Source organism: Triturus cristatus, chromosome 1_2 (genome assembly GCF_964204655.1).
Source record: "Triturus cristatus chromosome 1_2, aTriCri1.1, whole genome shotgun sequence".
Taxonomy (NCBI): domain Eukaryota; kingdom Metazoa; phylum Chordata; class Amphibia; order Caudata; family Salamandridae; genus Triturus; species Triturus cristatus.
In genome coordinates, this window is record NC_140580.1 from 22,031,242 (window position 1) to 22,048,020 (window position 16,779).

Genomic DNA, 16,779 nt, shown 5'->3' on the forward strand with positions numbered 1-16,779 from the left:
AGAATCCCCTGCAAACCTCAATTTTTGCTGAAAAAACTCACTTTTTTCACACATTTTGGGGTGGGAAAGTAGTGGCATCACCGGGCTCACACAAATTTACCACCACCCAGCGTTCCCCCAGGTCTCCCGGTAAAAATGGCGCCTCACTTGTGTGGGAGGCCCAAGTACCCGCGGCAGGCAAGGGCCCAAAACGCAGTGAGGCGACATCAAAATGGCCTATCGCAAAACCACCTGGTTTTGCAAGGGGGGTCACTTTGGTTTTTGGCCCGGTGCTCGGCGGCCATCTAGGTAAACCTACCAAACCCACGCATTTCTGAAAACTAGACACCCGGCGGCTTCCTGGAAGGTATGGCTGGCGTGGATCCCCAACATTTCCTTACCCAGAATCCCCTGCAAACCTCAATTTTTGCTGAAAAAATCACTTTTTTCACACATTTTGGGGTTGAAGGTAGTGGCATCACCGGGCTCACACAAATTTACCACCACCCATCGTTCCCCCAGGTCTCCCGGTAAAAATGGCGCCTCACTTGTGTGGGAGGCCCAAGTACCCGCGGCAGGCAAGGGCCCGAAACGTAGTGAGGCGACATCAAAATGGCCTATTGCAAAACCACCTGGTTTTGCAAGGGGGGTCACTTTGGTTTTTGGCCCGGTGCTCGGCAGCCATCTAGGGAAACCTACCAAACCCATGCATTTCTGAAAACTAGACACCCGGCGGCTTCCAGGGAGGTATGGCTTGCGTGGATCCCCCAACGTTTCCTTACCCAGAATCCCCTGCAAACCTCAATTTTTGCTGAAAAACTCACTTTTTTCACACATTTTGGGGTGGGAAAGTAGTGGCATCACCGGGCTCACACAAATTTACCACCACCCAGCGTTCCCCCAGGTCTCCCGGTAAAAATGGTGCCTCACTTGTGTGGGAGGCCCAAGTACCCGCGGCAGGCAAGGGCCCAAAACGTAGTGAGGCGACATCAAAATGGCCTATCGCAAAACCACCTGGTTTTGCAAGGGGGGTCACTTAGGTTTTTGGCCCGGTGCGCGGCGGCCATCTAGGGAAACCTACCAAACCCACGCATTTCTGAAAACTAGACACCCGGCGGCTTCCAGGGAGGTATGGCGTGCGTGGATCCCCCAACGTTTCCTTACCCAGAATCCCCTGCAAACCTCAATTTTTGATGAAAAAACTCCCTTTTTTCACACATTTTGGGGTGGGAAAGTAGTGGCATCACCGGGCTCACACAATTTACCACCACCCAGCATTCCCCCAGGTCTCCCGGTAAAAATGGCGCCTCACTAGTGTGGGAGGCCCAAGTACCCGCGGCAGGCAAGGGCCCAAAACGCAGTGAGGCGACATCAAAATGGCCTATCGCGGATCCCCCAACGTTTCCTTACCCAGAATCCCCTGCAAACCTCAATTTTTGCTGAAAAAATCACTTTTTTCACACATTTTGGGGTGGGAAAGTAGTGGCATCACCGGGCTCACACAAATTTACCACCACCCAGCGTTCCCCCAGGTCTCCCGGTAAAAATGGTGCCTCACTTGTGTGGGAGGCCCAAGTACCCGCGGCAGGCAAAGGCCCAAAACGTAGTGAGGCGACATCAAAATGGCCTATCGCAAAACCACCTGGTTTTGCAAGGGGGATCACTTCGGTTTTTGGCCCGGTGCGCGGCGGCCATCTAGGGAAACCTACCAAACCCACGCATTTCTGAAAACTAGACACCCGGCGGCTTCCAGGGAGGTATGGCTTGCGTGGATCCCCCAACGTTTCCCTACCCAGAATCCCCTGCAAACCTCAATTTTAGCTGAAAAAATCACTTTTTTCACACATTTTGGGGTGGGAAAGATGTGGCATCACCAGGCTCACACAAATTTACCACCACCCAGCGTTCCCCCAGGTCTCCCGGTAAAAATGGTGCCTCACTTGTGTGGGAGACCCAAGTACCCGCGGCAGGCAAGGGCCCAAAACGTAGTGAGGCGACATCAAAATGGCCTATTGCAAAACCACCTGGTTTTGCAAGGGGGGTCACTTAGGTTTTTGGCCCGGTGCGCGGCGGCCATCTAGGGAAACCTACCAAACCCACGCATTTCTGAAAACTAGACACCCGGCGGCTTCCAGGGAGGTATGGCTTGCGTGGATCCCCCAACGTTTCCTTACCCAGAATCCCCTGCAAACCTCAATTTTTGCTGAAAAAAATCACTTTTTCACACATTTTGGGGTGGGAAATTAGTGGCATCACCGGGCTCACACAAATTTACCACCACCCAGCGTTCCCCCAGGTCTCCCGGTAAAAATGGTGCCTCACTTGTGTGGGAGGCCCAAGTACCCGCGGCAGGCAAGGGCCCAAAACGCAGTGAGGCGACATCAAAATGGCCTATCGCAAAACCACCTGGTTTTGCAAGGGGGGTCACTTAGGTTTTTGGCCCGGTGCTCGGCGGCCATCTAGGGAAACCTACCAAACCCATGCATTTCTGAAAACTAGACACCCGGTGGCTTCCAGGGAGGTATGGCTTTCGTGGATCCCCCAACGTTTCCTTACCCAGAATCTCCTGCAAACCTCAATTTTTGCTGAAAAAATCACTTTTTTCACACATTTTGGGGTGGGAAAGTAGTGGCATCACCGGGCTCACACAAATTTACCACCATCCAGCCTTCCCCCAGGTCTCCCGGTAAAAATGGCGCCTCACTTGTGTGGGAGGCCCAAGTACCCGCGGCAGGCAAGGGCCCAAAACGTAGTGAGGCGACATCAAAATGGCCTATCGCAAAACCACCTGGTTTTGCAAGGGGGGTCACTTAGGTTTTTGGCCCGGTGCGCGGCGGCCATGTAGGGAAACCTACCAAACCCACGCATTTCTGAAAACTAGACTCCGGGCGGCTTCCAGGGAGGTATGGCTTGCGTGGATCCCCCAACGTTTCCTTACCCAGAATCCCCTGCAAAGCTCAATTTTTGATGAAAAAAATCACTTTCTTCACACTTTTTGGGGTGGGAAAGTAGTGGCATCACCGGGCTCACACAAATTTACCACCACCCAGCGTTCCCCCAGGTCTCCCGGTAAAAATGGCGCCTCACTTGTGTGGGAGGCCCAAGTACCCGCGGCAGGCAAGGGCCGAAAACGCAGTGAGGCGACATCAAAATGGCCTATCGCCAAACCACCTGGTTTTGCAAGGGGGGTCACTTTGGTTTTTGGCCCGGTGCTCGGCGGCCATCTAGGGAAACCTACCAAACCCACGCATTTCTGAAAACTAGACACCCGGCGGCTTCCAGGGAGGTATGGCTTGCGTGGATCCCCCAACGTTTCCTTACCCAGAATCTTCTGCAAACCTCACTTTTTGCTGAAAAAATCACTTTTTTCACACATTTTGGGGTGGGAAAGTAGTTGCATCACCGGGCTCACACAAATTTACCACCACCCAGCCTTCCCCCAGGTCTCCCGGTGAAAATGGTGCCTCACTTGTGTGGGAGGCCCAAGTACCCACGGCAGGCAAGGGCCCAAAACGTAGTGAGGCGACATCAAAATGGCCTATCGCAAAACCACCTGGTTTTGCAAGGGGGGTCACTTCGGTTTTTGGCCCGGTGCGCGGCGGCCATCTAGGGAAACCTACCAAACCCACGCATTTCTGAAAACTAGACACCCAGCGGCCTCCAGGGAGGTATGGCTTGCGTGGATCCCCCAACGTTTCCTTACCCAGAATCCCCTGCAAACCTCAATTTTTGATGAAAAAACACACTTTTTCACACATTTTGGGGTGGGAAAGTAGTGGCATCACCGGGCTCACATAAATTTACCACCACCCAGCGTTCCCCCAGGTCTCCCGGTAAAAATGGCGCCTCACTTGTGAGGGAGGCCCAAGTACCCACGGCAGGCAAGGGCCCAAAACGCAGTGAGGCGACATCAAAATGGCCTATCGCAAAACCACCTGGTTTTGCAAGGGGGGTTACTTAGGTTTTTGGCCCGGTGCGCGGCGGCCATCTAGGGAAACCTACCAAACCCACGCATTTCTGAAAACTAGATACCCGGCGGCTTCCAGGGAGGTATGGCTTGCGTTGATCCCCCAACGTTTCTTTACCCAGAATCCCCTGCAAACCTCAATTTTTGCTGAAAAAATCACTTTTTTCACACATTTTGGGGTGGGAAAGTAGTGGCATCACCGGGCTCACACAAATTTACCACCACCCAGCGTTCCCCCAGGTCTCCCGGTAAAAATGGCGCCTCACTTGTGTGGGAGGCCCAAGTACCCGCGGCAGGCAAGGGCCCAAAACGTAGTGAGGCGACATCAAAATGGCCTATCGCAAAACCACCTGGTTTTGCAAGGGGGGTCACTTAGGTTTTTGGCCCGGTGCTCGGCGGCCATCTAGAGAAACCTACCAAACCCACGCATTTCTGAAAACTAGACACCCGGCGGCTTCCAGGGAGGTATGGCTTGCGTGGATCCCCCAACGTTTCCCTACCCAGAATCCCCTGCAAACCTCAATTTTAGCTGAAAAAATCACTTTTTTCACACATTTTGGGGTGGGAAAGTTGTGGCATCACCGGGCTTACACAAATTTACCACCACCCAGCATTCCCCCAGGTCTCCCGGTAAAAATGGTGCCTCACTTGTGTGGGAGGCCCAAGTACCCGCGGCAGGCAAGGGCCCAAAACGTAGTGAGGCGACATCAAAATGGCCTATCGCAAAACCACCTGGTTTTGCAAGGGGGGGGTCACTTAGGTTTTTGGCCCGGTGCGCGGCGGCCATCTAGGGAAACCTACCAAACCCACGCATTTCTGAAAACTAGACACCCGGCGGCTTCCAGGGAGGTATGGCTTGCGTGGATCCCCCAACGTTTCCTTACCCAGAATCTCCTGCAAACCTCAATTTTTGCTGAAAAAATCACTATTTTCACACATTTTGGGGTGGGAAAGTTGTGGCATCACCGGGCTCACACAAATTTACCACCACCAAGCCTTCCCCCAGGTCTCCCGGTAAAAATGGCGCCTCACTTGTGTGGGAGGCCCAAGTACCCGCGGCAGGCAAGGGCCCAAAACGCAGTGAGGCGACATCAAAATGGCCTATCGCAAAACCACCTGGTTTTGCAAGGGGGGTCACTTAGGTTTTTGGCCCGGTGCTCGGTGGCCATCTAGGGAAACTTAGCAAACCGACGCATTTCTGAAAACTAGACACCCGGCGGCTTCCAGGGAGGTATGGCTTGCGTGGATCCCCCAAAGTTTCCTTACCCAGAATCCCCTTCAAACCTCAATTTTTGCTGAAAAAATCACTATTTTCACACATTTTGGGGTGGGAAAGTTGTGGCATCACCGGGCTCACACAAATTTACCACCACCCAGCGTTCCCCCAGGTCTCCCGGTAAAAATGGTGCCTCACTTGTGTGGGAGGCCCAAGTACCCGCGGCAGGCAAGGGCCCAAAACGTAGTGAGGCGACATCAAAATGGCCTATCGCAAAACCACCTGGTTTTGCAAGGGGGGTCACTTAGGTTTTTGGCCCGGTGCGCGGCGGCCATCTAGGGAAACCTACCAAACCCACGCATTTCTGAAAACTAGACACCAGGCGGCTTCCAGGGAGGTATGGCTTGCGTGGATCCCCCAACGTTTCCTTACCCAGAATCCCCTGCAAACCTCAATTTTTGCTGAAAAACTCACTTTTTTCACACATTTTGGGGTGGGAAAGTAGTGGCATCACCGGGCTCACACAAATTTACCACCACCCAGCGTTCCCCCAGGTCTCCCGGTAAAAATGGTGCCTCACTTGTGTGGGAGGCCCAAGTACCCGCGGCAGGCAAGGGCCCAAAACGTAGTGAGGCGACATCAAAATGGCCTATCGCAAAACCACCTGGTTTTGCAAGGGGGGTCACTTCGGTTTTTGGCCCGGTGCGCGGCGGCCATCTAGGGAAACCTACCAAACCCACGCATTTCTGAAAACTAGACACCCAGCGGCCTCCAGGGAGGTATGGCTTGCGTGGATCCCCCAACGTTTCCTTACCCAGAATCCCCTGCAAACCTCAATTTTTGATGAAAAAACACACTTTTTCACACATTTTGGGGTGGGAAAGTAGTGGCATCACCGGGCTCACATAAATTTACCACCACCCAGCGTTCCCCCAGGTCTCCCGGTAAAAATGGCGCCTCACTTGTGAGGGAGGCCCAAGTACCCACGGCAGGCAAGGGCCCAAAACGCAGTGAGGCGACATCAAAATGGCCTATCGCAAAACCACCTGGTTTTGCAAGGGGGGTTACTTAGGTTTTTGGCCCGGTGCGCGGCGGCCATCTAGGGAAACCTACCAAACCCACGCATTTCTGAAAACTAGACACCCGGCGGCTTCCAGGGAGGTATGGCTTGCGTTGATCCCCCAACGTTTCTTTACCCAGAATCCCCTGCAAACCTCAATTTTTGCTGAAAAAATCACTTTTTTCACACATTTTGGGGTGGGAAAGTAGTGGCATCACCGGGCTCACACAAATTTACCACCACCCAGCGTTCCCCCAGGTCTCCCGGTAAAAATGGCGCCTCACTTGTGTGGGAGGCCCAAGTACCCGCGGCAGGCAAGGGCCCAAAACGTAGTGAGGCGACATCAAAATGGCCTATCGCAAAACCACCTGGTTTTGCAAGGGGGGTCACTTAGGTTTTTGGCCCGGTGCTTGGCGGCCATCTAGAGAAACCTACCAAACCCACGCATTTCTGAAAACTAGACACCCGGCGGCTTCCAGGGAGGTATGGCTTGCGTGGATCCCCCAACGTTTCCCTACCCAGAATCCCCTGCAAACCTCAATTTTAGCTGAAAAAATCACTTTTTTCACACATTTTGGGGTGGGAAAGTTGTGGCATCACCGGGCTTACACAAATTTACCACCACCCAGCATTCCCCCAGGTCTCCCGGTAAAAATGGTGCCTCACTTGTGTGGGAGGCCCAAGTACCCGCGGCAGGCAAGGGCCCAAAACGTAGTGAGGCGACATCAAAATGGCCTATCGCAAAACCACCTGGTTTTGCAAGGGGGGGGTCACTTAGGTTTTTGGCCCGGTGCGCGGCGGCCATCTAGGGAAACCTACCAAACCCACGCATTTCTGAAAACTAGACACCCGGCGGCTTCCAGGGAGGTATGGCTTGCGTGGATCCCCCAACGTTTCCTTACCCAGAATCTCCTGCAAACCTCAATTTTTGCTGAAAAAATCACTATTTTCACACATTTTGGGGTGGGAAAGTTGTGGCATCACCGGGCTCACACAAATTTACCACCACCAAGCCTTCCCCCAGGTCTCCCGGTAAAAATGGCGCCTCACTTGTGTGGGAGGCCCAAGTACCCGCGGCAGGCAAGGGCCCAAAACGCAGTGAGGCGACATCAAAATGGCCTATCGCAAAACCACCTGGTTTTGCAAGGGGGGTCACTTAGGTTTTTGGCCCGGTGCTCGGTGGCCATCTAGGGAAACTTAGCAAACCGACGCATTTCTGAAAACTAGACACCCGGCGGCTTCCAGGGAGGTATGGCTTGCGTGGATCCCCCAAAGTTTCCTTACCCAGAATCCCCTTCAAACCTCAATTTTTGCTGAAAAAATCACTATTTTCACACATTTTGGGGTGGGAAAGTTGTGGCATCACCGGGCTCACACAAATTTACCACCACCCAGCGTTCCCCCAGGTCTCCCGGTAAAAATGGTGCCTCACTTGTGTGGGAGGCCCAAGTACCCGCGGCAGGCAAGGGCCCAAAACGTAGTGAGGCGACATCAAAATGGCCTATCGCAAAACCACCTGGTTTTGCAAGGGGGGTCACTTAGGTTTTTGGCCCGGTGCGCGGCGGCCATCTAGGGAAACCTACCAAACCCACGCATTTCTGAAAACTAGACACCAGGCGGCTTCCAGGGAGGTATGGCTTGCGTGGATCCCCCAACGTTTCCTTACCCAGAATCCCCTGCAAACCTCAATTTTTGCTGAAAAACTCACTTTTTTCACACATTTTGGGGTGGGAAAGTAGTGGCATCACCGGGCTCACACAAATTTACCACCACCCAGCGTTCCCCCAGGTCTCCCGGTAAAAATGGTGCCTCACTTGTGTGGGAGGCCCAAGTACCCGCGGCAGGCAAGGGCCCAAAACGTAGTGAGGCGACATCAAAATGGCCTATCGCAAAACCACCTGGTTTTGCAAGGGGGGTCCCTTAGGTTTTTGGGCCGGTGCGCGGCGGCCATCTAGGGAAACCTACCAAACCCACGCATTTCTGAAAACTAGACACCCAGGGGCTTCCAGGGAGGTATGGCTTGCGTGGATCCCCCAACTTTTCCTTAACCAGAATCCCCTGCAAACCTCAATTTTTGCTGAACAAACTCACTTTTTTCACACATTTTGGGGTGGGAAAGTAGTGGCATCACCGGGATCACACAAATTTACCACCACCCAGCGTTCCCCCAGGTCTCCCGGTAAAAATGGCGCCTCACTTGTGTGGGAGGCCCAAGTACCCGCGGCAGGCAAGGGCCCAAAACGCAGTGAGGCGACATCAAAATGGCCTATCGCAAAACCACCTGGTTTTGCAAGGGGGGTCACTTTGGTTTTTGGCCCGGTGCTCGGCGGCCATCTAGGTAAACCTACCAAACCCACGCATTTCTTAAAACTAGACACCCGGCGGCTTCCTGGAAGGTATGGCTGGCGTGGATCCCCAACATTTCCTTACCCAGAATCCCCTGCAAACCTCAATTTTTGCTGAAAAAATCACTTTTTTCACACATTTTGGGGTGGGAAGGTAGTGGCATCACCGGGCTCACACAAATTTACCACCACCCATCGTTCCCCCAGGTCTCCCGGTAAAAATGGCGCCTCACTTGTGTGGGAGGCCCAAGTACCCGCGGCAGGCAAGGGCCCGAAACGTAGTGAGGCGACATCAAAATGGCCTATCGCAAAACCACCTGGTTTTGCAAGGGGGGTCACTTTGGTTTTTGGCCCGGTGCTCGGTAGCCATCTAGGGAAACCTACCAAACCCATGCATTTCTGAAAACTAGACACCCGGCGGCTTCCAGGGAGGTATGGCTTGCGTGGATCCCCCAAAGTTTCCTTACCCAGAATCCCCTGCAAACCTCAATTTTTGCTGAAAAACTCACTTTTTTCACACATTTTGGGGTGGGAAAGTAGTGGCATCACCGGGCTCACACAAATTTACCACCACCCAGCGTTCCCCCAGGTCTCCCGGTAAAAATGGTGCCTCACTTGTGTGGGAGGCCCAAGTACCCGCGGCAGGCAAGGGCCCAAAACGTAGTGAGGCGACATCAAAATGGCCTATCGCAAAACCACCTGGTTTTGCAAGGGGGGTCACTTAGGTTTTTGGCCCGGTGCGCGGCGGCCATCTAGGGAAACCTACCAAACCCACGCATTTCTGAAAACTAGACACCCGGCGGCTTCCAGGGAGGTATGGCGTGCGTGGATCCCCCAACGTTTCCTTACCCAGAATCCCCTGCAAACCTCAATTTTTGATGAAAAAACTCCCTTTTTTCACACATTTTGGGGTGGGAAAGTAGTGGCATCACCGGGCTCACACAAATTTACCACCACCCAGCATTCCCCCAGGTCTCCCGGTAAAAATGGCGCCTCACTAGTGTGGGAGGCCCAAGTACCCGCGGCAGGCAAGGGCCCAAAACGCAGTGAGGCGACATCAAAATGGCCTATCGCGGATCCCCCAACGTTTCCTTACCCAGAATCCCCTGCAAACCTCAATTTTTGCTGAAAAACTCACTTTTTTCACACATTTTGGGGTGGGAAAGTAGTGGCATCACCGGGCTCACACAAATTTACCACCACCCAGCGTTCCCCCAGGTCTCCCGGTAAAAATGGTGCCTCACTTGTGTGGGAGGCCCAAGTACCCGCGGCAGGCAAGGGCCCAAAACGTAGTGAGGTGACATCAAAATGGCCTATCGCAAAACCACCTGGTTTTGCAAGGGGGATCACTTAGGTTTTTGGCCCGGTGCGCGGCGGCCATCTAGGGAAACCTACCAAACCCACGCATTTCTGAAAACTAGACACCCAGCGGCTTCCAGGGAGGTATGGCTTGCGTGGATCCCCCAACGTTTCCTTACCCAGAATCCCCTGCAAACCTCAATTTTTGCTGGAAAAATCACTTTTTTCACACATTTTGGGGTGGGAAAGTAGTGGCATCACCGGGCTCACACAAATTTACCACCACCCAGCGTTCCCCCAGGTCTCCCGGTAAAAATGGCGCCTCACTTGTGTGGGAGGCCCAAGTACCCGCGGCAGGCAAGGGCCCAAAACGTAGTGAGGCGACATCAAAATGACCTATCGCAAAACCACCTGGTTTTGCAAGGGGGGTGGCTTTGGTTTTTGGCCCGGTGCTCGGCGGCCATCTAGGGAAACCTACCAAACCCATGCATTTCTGAAAACTAGACACCCGGCGGCTTCCAGGGAGGTATGGCTTGCGTGGATCCCCCAACGTTTCCCTACCCAGAATCCCCTGCAAACCTCAATTTTAGCTGAAAAAATCACTTTTTTCACACATTTTGGGGTGGGAAAGTTGTGGCATCACCAGGCTCACACAAATTTACCACCACCCAGCGTTCCCCCAGGTCTCCCGGTAAAAATGGTGCCTCACTTGTGTGGGAGACCCAAGTACCCGCAGCAGGCAAGGGCCCAAAACGTAGTGAGGCGACATCAAAATGGCCTATTGCAAAACCACCTGGTTTTGCAAGGGGGGTCACTTAGGTTTTTGGCCCGGTGCGCGGCGGCCATCTAGGGAAACCTACCAAACCCACGCATTTCTGAAAACTAGACACCCGGCGGCTTCCAGGGAGGTATGGCTTGCGTGGATCCCCCAACGTTTCCTTACCCAGAATCCCCTGCAAACCTCAATTTTTGCTGAAAAAAATCACTTTTTCACACATTTTGGGGTGGGAAATTAGTGGCATCACCGGGCTCACACAAATTTACCACCACCCAGCGTTCCCCCAAGTCTCCCGGTAAAAATGGTGCCTCACTTGTGTGGGAGGCCCAAGTACCCGCGGCAGGCAAGGGCCCAAAACGCAGTGAGGCGACATCAAAATGGCCTATCGCAAAACCACCTGGTTTTGCAAGGGGGGTCACTTAGGTTTTTGGCCCGGTGCTCGGCGGCCATCTAGGGAAACCTACCAAACCCATGCATTTCTGAAAACTAGACACCCGGTGGCTTCCAGGGAGGTATGGCTTTCGTGGATCCCCCAACGTTTCCTTACCCAGAATCTCCTGCAAACCTCAATTTTTGCTGAAAAAATCACTTTTTTCACACATTTTGGGGTGGGAAAGTAGTGGCATCACCGGGCTCACACAAATTTACCACCATCCAGCCTTCCCCCAGGTCTCCCGGTAAAAATGGCGCCTCACTTGTGTGGGAGGCCCAAGTACCCGCGGCAGGCAAGGGCCCAAAACGTAGTGAGGCGACATCAAAATGGCCTATCGCAAAACCACCTGGTTTCGCAAGGGGGGTCACTTAGGTTTTTGGCCCGGTGCGCGGCGGCCATGTAGGGAAACCTACCAAACCCACGCATTTCTGAAAACTAGACTCCGGGCGGCTTCCAGGGAGGTATGGCTTGCGTGGATCCCCCAACGTTTCCTTACCCAGAATCCCCTGCAAATCTCAATTTTTGATGAAAAAAATCACTTTCTTCACACTTTTTGGGGTGGGAAAGTAGTGGCATCACCGGGCTCACACAAATTTACCACCACCCAGCGTTCCCCCAGGTCTCCCGGTAAAAATGGCGCCTCACTTGTGTGGGAGGCCCAAGTACCCGCGGCAGGCAAGGGCCCAAAACGCAGTGAGGCGACATCAAAATGGCCTATCGCAAAACCACCTGGTTTTGCAAGGGGGGTCACTTCGGTTTTTGGCCCGGTGCGCGGCGGCCATCTAGGGAAACCTACCAAACCCACGCATTTCTGAAAACTAGACACCCAGCGGCCTCCAGGGAGGTATGGCTTGCGTGGATCCCCCAACGTTTCCTTACCCAGAATCCCCTGCAAACCTCAATTTTTGATGAAAAAACACACTTTTTCACACATTTTGGGGTGGGAAAGTAGTGGCATCACCGGGCTCACATAAATTTACCACCACCCAGCGTTCCCCCAGGTCTCCCGGTAAAAATGGCGCCTCACTTGTGTGGGAGGCCCAAGTACCCACGGCAGGCAAGGGCCCAAAACGCAGTGAGGCGACATCAAAATGGCCTATCGCAAAACCACCTGGTTTTGCAAGGGGGGTTACTTAGGTTTTTGGCCCGGTGCGCGGCGGCCATCTAGGGAAACCTACCAAACCCACGCATTTCTGAAAACTAGACACCCGGCGGCTTCCAGGGAGGTATGGCTTGCGTTGATCCCCCAACGTTTCTTTACCCAGAATCCCCTGCAAACCTCAATTTTTGCTGAAAAAATCACTTTTTTCACACATTTTGGGGTGGGAAAGTAGTGGCATCACCGGGCTCACACAAATTTACCACCACCCAGCGTTCCCCCAGGTCTCCCGGTAAAAATGGCGCCTCACTTGTGTGGGAGGCCCAAGTACCCGCGGCAGGCAAGGGCCCAAAACGTAGTGAGGCGACATCAAAATGGCCTATCGCAAAACCACCTGGTTTTGCAAGGGGGGTCACTTAGGTTTTTGGCCCGGTGCTCGGCGGCCATCTAGAGAAACCTACCAAACCCACGCATTTCTGAAAACTAGACACCCGGCGGCTTCCAGGGAGGTATGGCTTGCGTGGATCCCCCAACGTTTCCCTACCCAGAATCCCCTGCAAACCTCAATTTTAGCTGAAAAAATCACTTTTTTCACACATTTTGGGGTGGGAAAGTTGTGGCATCACCGGGCTTACACAAATTTACCACCACCCAGCATTCCCCCAGGTCTCCCGGTAAAAATGGTGCCTCACTTGTGTGGGAGGCCCAAGTACCCGCGGCAGGCAAGGGCCCAAAACGTAGTGAGGCGACATCAAAATGGCCTATCGCAAAACCACCTGGTTTTGCAAGGGGGGGGTCACTTAGGTTTTTGGCCCGGTGCGCGGCGGCCATCTAGGGAAACCTACCAAACCCACGCATTTCTGAAAACTAGACACCCGGCGGCTTCCAGGGAGGTATGGCTTGCGTGGATCCCCCAACGTTTCCTTACCCAGAATCTCCTGCAAACCTCAATTTTTGCTGAAAAAATCACTATTTTCACACATTTTGGGGTGGGAAAGTTGTGGCATCACCGGGCTCACACAAATTTACCACCACCAAGCCTTCCCCCAGGTCTCCCGGTAACAATGGTGCCTCACTTGTGTGGGAGGCCCAAGTACCCGCGGCAGGCAAGGGCCCAAAACGCAGTGAGGCGACATCAAAATGGCCTATCGCAAAACCACCTGGTTTTGCAAGGGGGGTCACTTAGGTTTTTGGCCCGGTGCTCGGTGGCCATCTAGGGAAACTTAGCAAACCGACGCATTTCTGAAAACTAGACACCCGGCGGCTTCCAGGGAGGTATGGCTTGCGTGGATCCCCCAAAGTTTCCTTACCCAGAATCCCCTTCAAACCTCAATTTTTGCTGAAAAAATCACTATTTTCACACATTTTGGGGTGGGAAAGTTGTGGCATCACCGGGCTCACACAAATTTACCACCACCCAGCGTTCCCCCAGGTCTCCCGGTAAAAATGGTGCCTCACTTGTGTGGGAGGCCCAAGTACCCGCGGCAGGCAAGGGCCCAAAACGTAGTGAGGCGACATCAAAATGGCCTATCGCAAAACCACCTGGTTTTGCAAGGGGGGTCACTTAGGTTTTTGGCCCGGTGCGCGGCGGCCATCTAGGGAAACCTACCAAACCCACGCATTTCTGAAAACTAGACACCAGGCGGCTTCCAGGGAGGTATGGCTTGCGTGGATCCCCCAACGTTTCCTTACCCAGAATCCCCTGCAAACCTCAATTTTTGCTGAAAAACTCACTTTTTTCACACATTTTGGGGTGGGAAAGTAGTGGCATCACCGGGCTCACACAAATTTACCACCACCCAGCGTTCCCCCAGGTCTCCCGGTAAAAATGGTGCCTCACTTGTGTGGGAGGCCCAAGTACCCGCGGCAGGCAAGGGCCCAAAACGTAGTGAGGCGACATCAAAATGGCCTATCGCAAAACCACCTGGTTTTGCAAGGGGGGTCCCTTAGGTTTTTGGGCCGGTGCGCGGCGGCCATCTAGGGAAACCTACCAAACCCATGCATTTCTGAAAACTAGACACCCAGGGGCTTCCAGGGAGGTATGGCTTGCGTGGATCCCCCAACTTTTCCTTAACCAGAATCCCCTGCAAACCTCAATTTTTGCTGAAAAAACTCACTTTTTTCACACATTTTGGGGTGGGAAAGTAGTGGCATCACCGGGATCACACAAATTTACCACCACCCAGCGTTCCCCCAGGTCTCCCGGTAAAAATGGCGCCTCACTTGTGTGGGAGGCCCAAGTACCCGCGGCAGGCAAGGGCCCAAAACGCAGTGAGGCGACATCAAAATGGCCTATCGCAAAACCACCTGGTTTTGCAAGGGGGGTCACTTTGGTTTTTGGCCCGGTGCTCGGCGGCCATCTAGGTAAACCTACCAAACCCACGCATTTCTTAAAACTAGACACCCGGCGGCTTCCTGGAAGGTATGGCTGGCGTGGATCCCCAACATTTCCTTACCCAGAATCCCCTGCAAACCTCAATTTTTGCTGAAAAAATCACTTTTTTCACACATTTTGGGGTGGGAAGGTAGTGGCATCACCGGGCTCACACAAATTTACCACCACCCATCGTTCCCCCAGGTCTCCCGGTAAAAATGGCGCCTCACTTGTGTGGGAGGCCCAAGTACCCGCGGCAGGCAAGGGCCCGAAACGTAGTGAGGCGACATCAAAATGGCCTATCGCAAAACCACCTGGATTGCAAGGGGGGTCACTTTGGTTTTTGGCCCGGTGCTCGGCAGCCATCTAGGGAAACCTACCAAACCCATGCATTTCTGAAAACTAGACACCCGGCGGCTTCCAGGGAGGTATGGCTTGCGTGGATCCCCCAACGTTTCCTTACCCAGAATCCCCTGCAAACCTCAATTTTTGCTGAAAAACTCACTTTTTTCACACATTTTGGGGTGGGAAAGTAGTGGCATCACCGGGCTCACACAAATTTACCACCACCCAGCGTTCCCCCAGGTCTCCCGGTAAAAATGGTGCCTCACTTGTGTGGGAGGCCCAAGTACCCGCGGCAGGCAAGGGCCCAAAACGTAGTGAGGCGACATCAAAATGGCCTATCGCAAAACCACCTGGTTTTGCAAGGGGGGTCACTTAGGTTTTTGGCCCGGTGCGCGGCGGCCATCTAGGGAAACCTACCAAACCCACGCATTTCTGAAAACTAGACACCCGGCGGCTTCCAGGGAGGTATGGCGTGCGTGGATCCCCCAACGTTTCCTTACCCAGAATCCCCTGCAAACCTCAATTTTTGATGAAAAAACTCCCTTTTTTCACACATTTTGGGGTGGGAAAGTAGTGGCATCACCGGGCTCACACAAATTTACCACCACCCAGCATTCCCCCAGGTCTCCCGGTAAAAATGGCGCCTCACTAGTGTGGGAGGCCCAAGTACCCGCGGCAGGCAAGGGCCCAAAACGCAGTGAGGCGACATCAAAATGGCCTATCGCGGATCCCCCAACGTTTCCTTACCCAGAATCCCCTGCAAACCTCAATTTTTGCTGAAAAACTCACTTTTTTCACACATTTTGGGGTGGGAAAGTAGTGGCATCACCGGGCTCACACAAATTTACCACCACCCAGCGTTCCCCCAGGTCTCCCGGTAAAAATGGTGCCTCACTTGTGTGGGAGGCCCAAGTACCCGCGGCAGGCAAGGGCCCAAAACGTAGTGAGGCGACATCAAAATGGCCTATCGCAAAACCACCTGGTTTTGCAAGGGGGATCACTTAGGTTTTTGGCCCGGTGCGCGGCGGCCATCTAGGGAAACCTACCAAACCCACGCATTTCTGAAAACTAGACACCCAGCGGCTTCCAGGGAGGTATGGCTTGCGTGGATCCCCCAACGTTTCCTTACCCAGAATCCCCTGCAAACCTCAATTTTTGCTGGAAAAATCACTTTTTTCACACATTTTGGGGTGGGAAAGTAGTGGCATCACCGGGCTCACACAAATTTACCACCACCCAGCGTTCCCCCAGGTCTCCCGGTAAAAATGGCGCCTCACTTGTGTGGGAGGCCCAAGTACCCGCGGCAGGCAAGGGCCCAAAACGTAGTGAGGCGACATCAAAATGACCTATCGCAAAACCACCTGGTTTTGCAAGGGGGGTGGCTTTGGTTTTTGGCCCGGTGCTCGGCGGCCATCTAGGGAAACCTACCAAACCCATGCATTTCTGAAAACTAGACACCCGGCGGCTTCCAGGGAGGTATGGCTTGCGTGGATCCCCCAACGTTTCCCTACCCAGAATCCCCTGCAAACCTCAATTTTAGCTGAAAAAATCACTTTTTTCACACATTTTGGGGTGGGAAAGTTGTGGCATCACCAGGCTCACACAAATTTACCACCACCCAGCGTTCCCCCAGGTCTCCCGGTAAAAATGGTGCCTCACTTGTGTGGGAGACCCAAGTACCCGCAGCAGGCAAGGGCCCAAAACGTAGTGAGGCGACATCAAAATGGCCTATTGCAAAACCACCTGGTTTTGCAAGGGGGGTCACTTAGGTTTTTGGCCCGGTGCGCGGCGGCCATCTAGGGAAACCTACCAAACCCACGCATTTCTGAAAACTAGACACCTGGCGGCTTCCAGGGAGGTATGGCTTGCGTGGATCCCCCAACG